Source organism: Phyllobates terribilis, unplaced genomic scaffold (assembly GCF_046119375.1).
Source record: "Phyllobates terribilis strain yellow unplaced genomic scaffold, ASM4611937v1 Scaffold_587__1_contigs__length_1013667, whole genome shotgun sequence".
In the NCBI taxonomy this organism is placed as follows: domain Eukaryota; kingdom Metazoa; phylum Chordata; class Amphibia; order Anura; family Dendrobatidae; genus Phyllobates; species Phyllobates terribilis.
In genome coordinates this window covers 533,772-542,117 of record NW_027363347.1, presented here as the reverse complement: position 1 = coordinate 542,117, position 8,346 = coordinate 533,772, and the positions used below count along the sequence as shown (strand labels likewise).

Below are 8,346 nucleotides of genomic sequence, written 5' to 3'. Positions count from 1 at the left end.
GGTGGGTTATGGGAATTGAAGTTCAGTTACTTTGTTCATATTTTTACTATGGAATTACTATGTCATGTATGTTATTTGAAAGATGGAATATTTGTAGTTGGAGTTTTTCAATAAAAATTATTTGATTAAAAAAAAATTATGAAATTAAAATTCCTCCCGTTCTTGAGAAAGCATAGGATTTTACTAAGAGGTAAATTGCACGTTCCTTGTTTTCCAGGCACTTTACATTTTTGCTAGTTTTGTACGATTACACAATCCCTTTTATAGGCCAGTGCCAGTTGTACATCTCTCCCTAAACTCTTGTTCTCACTATATTTTAAGCCAGTTTTCTTATATGGTTTCTAGATGTTGTCCAGCTTTGATAAATAATTAGTATTTATACTTTTGCTTTTAGATAGACTTGAAGAATGCAGATCCGGAAAGGGTGGAGAAACAAATTGAGAAGATGTTTGACGTTCCCGCTAGTGACTGTATCCGGGTACGATGCGCTCCAGATCAAAATCATTCCTGTAGGCAAATTTAACTCCGCTGTCTGTACCTTGTCTTTTTATTTTTTTCTACAAAATGTGGCTGGAAAAGGGGCAATGTAGCGAGGAATTGACATCAATTTTTGGTGTTAAAAAAAAGCAAAAAACTTTTGTGACGCATAATTTTTGCGCAAAAATGTGCAGCTTCCTATTTTACAGCACTCTTACAACTTTTAGAAATTGGGCTTGGTAAGCCACACAGGTCTAAGAACGACGGGTGACGTTAAAAGTGGATAACGATACACAGTGGCTCAGTGGTTAGCATTGTTGTTTTGCAGCGCTGGGATCCTGGGTTCAAATCCCACCAAGGACGACATCTGCAAGAAGATTGTATGTTCTCCCTGTGTTTGCGTGGGTTTCCTCCGGGTTCTCCGGTTTTCTCCCACACTCCAAAGACATACTGATAGGGAATGTAGATTGTGAGCCCCGATGGGGGCAGTGATGATAATGTCTGTAAAGTGCTGTGAAATTAATGACGCCATATAAGTGAGTAAAATAAATAAAGATAGATGGAAGTGCTACATAAACATTTATCAAACATCGCGCAACACTTTGATACATTTGGCACAAATAATGGTAACACAACCACAAGCAAAACTGACCTGAGAAAGTCCCTTTATGATACATTTTTCAGAAAGAATTTGAAAGATTTAAAGCGTTAGAAATGAACAAGATTATCCAATATCACAGAAAAAGGAAAAGTCTCCAGATGTCTTTATGCCGGATGCCGGTCTGTGTCCATACCTAAAGAAGAGCTGCCAAAAGAATGGGAAAGGAATCCTTTAGTAAACATAAATATCCATTGGGGTTTTAGGTGTTAAAAAAATGATCATATGAAAGATTTTGTGATCTGCGGTTACATGATTGTAATAACAACATTAAAGCCCCATTCAGATGTACAGGTTTTATCCATGAGAAACTGAGCAGAACGATATATAGGTTTGTGGGAGAAGATTCAGTATAAATTGTAATTTATTCATTAGATTTGAGAGTCCTCAGTGGTTGATACCTTTAATGGCTAACTGAAAAGATGGTAACAAATTGCAAGCTTTCCAGACTACTCCGGCTTCTTCATCAGGCAGACCTGAGACCTGAGTAGTCTGGAAAGTTTGCAATTTGTTACCTTTTAATGGCTAACGGAAAAGATGGTATCAACCACTGAGGACTCTCAAATCTAAATACTCTTCTATCTACTGGCTAATACGGTACAAAGATAGATGTTTTTCCTGTATCAATTTATTCAGTGGAATCCTGCTGTTTGTACAGATGAGTCCAGTGGGCGGTCCTACTAGTGATTGACAGCTATCTTTGCCTGCATGGTCATACAGGGAACTGTCAATCACTTAGTAGGACCGCCCACTGGACTAGTGTACATACGGCAGGACTTTTCACTGCATAAAATGCCAGTTTTGCTGACTCTCTTCCCACAGATATGTCTATCAGTCTGATCAACTTCTCTGCTCTACAACATCCCCTACAGATCTTATACCATTTCAGCATGACAGGTTCCTTTAATCACCTGCAGATGACATAAGTAGCCATGTTCTGTGTGGCTTACGGAGGGGCTTGATTGCTTGTCAGCTTCAAACAGGTTTCATTTCTTCTGATTCGTTGTAGCCGAGTTCTAAACTGTATTAAGAAATTCATTTCTCTGTTTATTTCTATTAGATGTCGGGGAAGCTTGGAACAAACGTGGAAAGTGTTCTTCAAGAAGTTGTCAGGAGGCTTCCACCGTGAGTACGGACTAATGCGGCTCTATCCATCTTCTCTTTATTAAAGGGAACCTGTCACCTTGGAAAATGCTATGTACCTGCAGGTATAGGGTTAATCTGCAGATAAATATTGTTACAATGCTGCCCGGCCGCCTTATTGATAGTGTAGGTACCGGGAGAAAATTAACTTCTTTCCTCCCTGCAGCCGCCGGCCTTCACTCATCGTTGTGCACGGAGCGGCTACAGTCTTGGATCACAGCACCTCTCGCTATATCAGGGGTGACGGCTGTAAACCCGGCCCGGATTTTGATTGACAGCTTGCTCTGCACAGATGCGCTGCAGAACCACTTAGAATCTGAGTGAAGGAGTAGTATGTTCACAGATAGAGAATATGGCTCATCCACGTGCAGTTCTGCTCCACGTCCGATTACATATTTGTGGGAGAAACCCTAGTGGCAGCCTCATATTTCTGACATGGATCCTCTAGCACTATTTGTGAAACTGCGGCTCCCAGCATAACTTGATGAGAGACCGTCAGTCTGCTGGGACCTGTAGTTTCACTACAGCAGGAGTGTCACAAGCTGCGGACCTCTGCTCACTCCAGCACTGGTCGGCATTTTCAGCACGTGAACGTACGCTATGCTTTCTGGAGACACAAGGGTGTAGATAATTTTATCAAACCCTTGACTGTAAGTTTGAACCCTAAGTGGATTATATTGTTCCCACAGTTTCAGTTTTGGACCATTTAAGGGGAATTTAAAGGGTTCTGGCCACTGATTTTCCTTAAAGGGGATCAGTATCCCTCTATGTCTTTGTATATACTTGATAAAGACCTATAACAGGTCGAAACGTTATGTGATGGCGGAATAAACTTTATCTTTTGGAATTCATCACTCTGGACTGAACGCGGTTTACTTACCTTTATCCCCTTTAACAGGATGTCTTATTTTTGTGTTTTAGTCCCAAGATTGAAAAGGGCAGCCCTCTTAAAGCCCTGCTGTTTGACTCAACGTTTGATCACTACAGAGGCGTCGTAGCAGCATCGCCCTGTGTGGAGGTGACGTGTGTAAAGGCAATAAATCGTGTCTGCCCACTCTGGCAAGTGCTATGAAGTCAATGAGGTTGGCATACTGACCCCAGAGGAAGTGGCAGCCGAAAAACGAAGTTTTTTTTAATAATTTTATTAGCCTTTCCCTCTGTCTTCACCAATCAGCCCTCTGTATTGATGATCAGATCAAAGATGTAGACAGGTCATGTCTCACGCTGCATCTCCTTCCTGATTGTATCACTGAGAAGACAGAAGCTGCCCCATCCCATTCTCCAAGAAATGCAGAACCCAATGCATCTGCTGTCCGTCATCCGCTTATTGTCAGAGGACATCATTAGGGACTGCATTTTCTCATTGCTTAAGAAATTGTTGGGGGATCCTGCTAATTGCTGAATAATAAAACTGCAGCACCGCTCCATTTAAAGCAGTGTTTCCCAAACTCCAGTCCTCATGGCCCCCAACAGGTCAGGTTTTCAGGATTTCCTCAGTGTTACACATGTGATGAAAGTATCATCAAGGAATCAGGAATTCTCTCACCTGTGCAATACTATGGAAATCCTGAAGACATGACCTGTGGGGGGCCGTGAGGACTGGAGTTTGGGAAACACTGATTTTAAAGGGACTGTCAGCACAGAATGACTGTTGAAACCAAGTACAAGCGCTCCGTGGATCACGGCGTGGGCCAATCCTTTATATACACCTTCCCACCTGCTTGTTTTACCTCTGTCTCCTTCCTTCTCTGGTTCTATGAAGCCAGAGCTGTCAATCAAAGAAGAGGAGGGTGTGGATAGAGGGAAAACAAGCAGCCGGGAAGATAGATAGATAGATAGATAACATTGCAATGCAATATATTGGTAAAAGCTAAGCACATATACTAAATGAGAACAGATACTACACTTGATGTTAGCCAAAAGGCCGAGAAGCGATAACCTGAATTGGTTTTGGCCTATGACTGCACCCTGGCTTCAAGAATGCACCCATTGTAGGGATAGGGACAAAGACTCCCCTTAGGAGGACATGTTGTTCATCAATAGACATCTTAAAACCCACAACTTTACTGCTTGTTGCAGCTGCAGCCCACGCATGCATTTTTAATCTGCATGAGTCTGCCTATTTTCAAACATGCTCCCCTCCCCACCCAATGTCCCATGCACCTGCAGACAAGGGGATGGGGAGAGGATAACTAATTAGTGAACAAACAAGCGGCGGTCCACCTTCTTCCTAGTCTGCAGGCTCCCTGCAGACTGTAGCTGACTGCCGAAGCACAGCCAGATAAAGGCTAGGAGCCCATTATGACATGTGCAATGATGTTCCATTCTTCCATTCTAGCATTATTCCATTGTTCCATTGTCCCATTCTCTTGCATTATTCCATTGTTCCATTCACTCATTACATCTATTGCAAGCAATCTATCTGCCTGGGTGAAAACCAATAGGATGCTCTGATTGACAGACATAGGTAGCACTTTAAAACAACATCTCAGACCAAACTTTTTTTTATCTTTTTTTCATCCATAGATAGAAAATTAAAGAAGTCAGTGCTCTTTCAGAGGGAGCCAGCATTTCACTAAAGAAATCGCAACGGCCCCACATTTTTTTTAAATGCGTGGTACTCAGCAACACCCAACTGATGGGACAGTTGAATTAAAAGAGTAGCAGCTGATAACAAGGCCACTGATTAGGTATATGGCGTATGTGCAAAGGTGTAGCAAAGGACAAATGCATTATTGCAGCTTATCTCAGAAAGGAAGGGATAGAAAGATAGATAGATTGGATGGATGGATGGATGGATGGATGGATGGAGGGGCATATACACCTACCCAGGATGGATGGATGAATGGAAAAGCATATACATCTACCCAGGATGGATGGCTGGAGGGGCATTTACACCTACCCAGGATGGATGGATGCAGGGGCATAAACACCTACCCAGGATGCATGGATGGACGCATGGGGCTGAAGGGGGGTCAGGCTGGACACATGGGGACATGGATGGACGCATGGGGCTGAAGGGGGGGCAGGCTGGACATGTGGGGACATGGATGGACGCATGGAGCTGAAGGGGGGGCAGGCTGGACATGTGGGGACATGGATGGATGCATGGGACTGAAGGGGGGGCAGGCTGGACATGTGGGGACCTGGATGGATGCATGGGGCTGAAGGGGGGGCAGGCTGGACACGTGGGTACCTGGATGGATGCATGGGGCTGAAGGGGGGGCAGGCTGGACACGTGGCGACCTGGATGGACGCATGAGGCTGAAGGGGGGGCAGGCTGGACACGTGGGGACCTGGATGGACGCATGGGGCTGAAGCGGGGCAGGCTGGACACGTGGCAACCTGGATGGACGCATGAGGCTGAAGGGGGGGCAGACTGGACACGTGGGACCTGGATGGACGCATGGGGCTGAAGGGGGGGCAGACTGGACACGTGGGACCTGGATGGACGCATGGGGCTGAAGGGGGGGCAGGCTGGACACGTGGGGACCTGGATGGACGCATGGAGGTGAAGGGGGGCAAGCTGGACACGTGGGGACCTGGATGGACGCATGGAGGTGAAGGGGGGCAAGCTGGACACGTGGGGACCTGGATAGATATATGGGGTGGGGTGGGATGCATATATGGGGGGGCTAGGATGGATATATATAAATCAAAACTGTTATATATATATGATATAGATATAGATATATATAGATATATGGGACAGAATGAATATATGAAGGGGGGCAGGCTGGACACATGGAGGCCAGGATGGATATATAGGAGGGGCATGGGTTGCAAAGGATGCTCACCAGAGGGATATATTCCTGAAAAGGAGTCAATCATAATCAGTGTCCCGGGATTACGGCTACAAAAATGAATTAAAGGGTTATTCCCATCTTCATAGATATTGTAAAAACCTGCACTTTTGCAATTTACTGCTTCTTGACATTTGCAGCCGTTCTTGAGATATTAAGACTTTTCTTTTGTTTACAGATCGTTGCCTAGGAGACCGACCACCGCTGCTGTCTCGATAGTAACCACTGTGCTAAAGTTGGCTGGGATTGGGAGGTAACAGCGCGCTCCAGCAAACCGGGCCCAGATTACTGATATATCCATTATTTGATGCATCTACCTTAAAAGCCTTGATTTGCTCGGTGATGGCAGAACACATGAGAACTATGCGGCTTTCCTTCTTTTCCTCGTCCACCGAATCCTTATCTTCAGACAGTGTCCGGTGTTGAGACGCCTTTTTCTTCTCCTCTTCTAACGTCTTCTGCTTCTGCTGAAACAGTTTCATCATCTTGTAGACCTCTCGGAGGAATTCGTCCACCTCGGCTTCCATGCTTTCTCCGTTCAGGTCAAGGAAAGCGCCGTCGATCCACCTGGAAGCGTGAGATTTTTCAAGACATATTTTGATAAATTTCATGTTTTTAGCTCATCTATTACTGTTTATTCTGCTTTTTTTCTCTTCTACATCTATGGCTATGGTTGTCCCATAAATAATGTTTAATCACCTATCCACAAGGTTGTTGATAAATGTCTGATCACTAGGAGTCTGACTGCTGCAGCCCCCAGCAGTTTTGAAAGCGGTGGTCCTAGATACAGCTTTGTGAATGAAGCATGTGTGCATCTATGGGAGTGATGGCTATGCATGCGCATGACTGCTCCCACAGACATGAATGGAGCACTGGCTATGCATGCGCACGATCACTCCATTCACACAGCAGACTTTGGAACCTCTGTCCTCAGGATTACTGGAGGACCCCTACCGATCATACATTTATCTCCTATTTTGCAGAAGGGATTGTCCGGCCTTGGGGTACAAGTCTACAGTCTATGTAACTGCAGACTTTTAAATTCTCAAATTGCACGCACTGCGAGGATTTTCCGGTGCCGGGAACGGGCTGTTATGTGACCACAAGTATGTGATTTGCATACTTCAGACCACATTCCGACTAGACGTGTCTGGCTCCACTCAATGTGCTTGCATTGAGCAAGGCCGGATATGTCTAGTTGGGATGTGACCGTATATATGCAAATCACATACTTGCTGTCACATGCCTGTGCTCCCGATGCTGGAGAATCCTTATTACGCGCACAGTACACATGCTGTGAGGATTCACATGACTGCAGTCACATGGAGTGACTGCAGACTTGTGCCCCAAGGCCGGACAGCCCTTTAATAACACATAATCCCCTTGTAATATATGCAAGACTTTTGGCGCTTGGTTATTTCCAGGACCGAAGAACAGTGATGGGGACAGAACGATTGGTTATTAGATATACTTTGTCCCTATAAGGTTACAAGGGGCGAAGTGCTGTAGATAAAGATGATTTTTGCTGCCATAAATGATTCGTTCCCAACGAATTAGTGTTTTGCTTGTTCATCGGGTGATTACAGGCACATTTACATGGGCTGATAATTGGGAATGATCATCAGCTTGTTTAAATGCGCCATTTACTCTCCACTTCAGATCACGTCTGGTGTTAATAAATAACGGCATGCCAAGAGTTAACTCAGAATTCCCCAATGGGGTGCACATACTTTTTTTCAGTTTTTTGCCATTTGTAAATCAGTGCAAAAAGTTTCTGGTAAGGTTCGATGTTGACTTTTGAAGAATCCAGCTCAGGGTATGTTGTAAGGTCCCATTTATACAGTGCTTCTTCTTTGTTAATATAAGCCACCGCCTCCTCTGCGTCTGCTATTCGCTTCTGTACAGTCCTCACATCTGTCACTTACTGAAACCAGGCACAATAAACACAGATAAGTAAAGGGTGAACCGGACTGCCTCCGTTAAAGAAAATGAGTTAGACAGTCACAAGTTACAGTATGAGACTGACTTCTCACCGGTGAACTTTACTTCTCATTTGCAGAATACAGACTCCTATATGCTCCACTTTATAGACAGCTGATGTCAGAGGTGTAACTTTCAGGCCTTTCAGGTCTATTGGACACAAATCGTTTCAGGCCTATTGGACGCAACGCGTTTCAGGCCTACTGGACGCAATGCGTTTCAGGCCTATTGGAATCAACGCATTTCAGGCCTATTGGACGCAATGCATTTCAGGCCTATTGGACG

General features: G+C 44.6%; 1 long non-coding RNA gene and 1 pseudogene across 1 annotated transcript; one reads left to right on the top strand and one right to left on the bottom strand.

Annotated features, from left to right (window-relative positions):
- Positions 1–2,219: 2,219 nt before the first annotated feature.
- On the top strand, positions 2,220–6,653 carry LOC141233401 (uncharacterized). The gene is made up of 3 exons (XR_012299501.1): positions 2,220–2,260; positions 3,200–3,360; positions 6,260–6,653. It is a non-coding gene; the product is annotated as an uncharacterized lncRNA (long non-coding RNA).
- LOC141233422 (U2 spliceosomal RNA) lies at positions 4,101–4,214 on the bottom strand (annotated as a pseudogene).
- Positions 6,654–8,346: the final 1,693 nt, after the last annotated feature.